Source organism: Condylura cristata, unplaced genomic scaffold (genome assembly GCF_000260355.1).
Source record: "Condylura cristata isolate star-nosed mole 26May11 unplaced genomic scaffold, ConCri1.0 scaffold00002, whole genome shotgun sequence".
Lineage (NCBI taxonomy): Eukaryota > Metazoa > Chordata > Mammalia > Eulipotyphla > Talpidae > Condylura > Condylura cristata.
In genome coordinates this window covers 85389614-85390255 of record NW_004567103.1, presented here as the reverse complement: position 1 = coordinate 85390255, position 642 = coordinate 85389614, and positions in this window count along the sequence as shown.

Sequence of the window (642 nt, the reverse complement as noted above, 5' to 3'; positions counted from 1 at the left end):
TGAGAACTTGTTCTCCGGTCAGTGGGGTCCCCAGCCTGGGGGCTGCTGGACAAGGTGACGTCAAGGCAAGGCTGGTCCCTCCTGCCCAGGCAGTCTCCACTACAAGACCCTGGAGAGGTGAGGCGGGCTGCTGCGGTGCACCTGGGGTACCCAGGGAGCGAGGAGGTGCAGGGGGACACAGGCACACATGGAGGATGTGACAGATGAGTCCCTGCAAAGCTGGGTCATTCCAGCAAACAAGGAGGCAGGCTGGATAAGAGAATAGAGCACAAAATCTGGAATGTGCTCCAGCTGCTGCCTCTCCGCTTGGTCTTCTTGAAAAGTTGCTTTCACATTGGGAGCAGCCTCTCCCGCCCATCTGGGCCTCCCAGCTGAGCAGTACCCATGGCTTTTCGCCGTTTTTTGTCTTTCAGGGTGATGAGAAAGCCCCCACCCCCTCTACCACCCCTCAGCCGCTCAGGTGTTGCCTGAGCAGGCCACCGGGCAGGCGTGGCGGCCAGGGTGGTGGGGCTCCTCGCTGGCAGGGCTCAGTGCTCGCCAGGTCACCGTGACTGCTGGCTGCCCTGGCATGAGCCCTCTGGGCCCGCGGCCACGTGTATCTGGGTGTTTTCCGACCACGGGCAGGCAGAGGCCGCCAGCCCC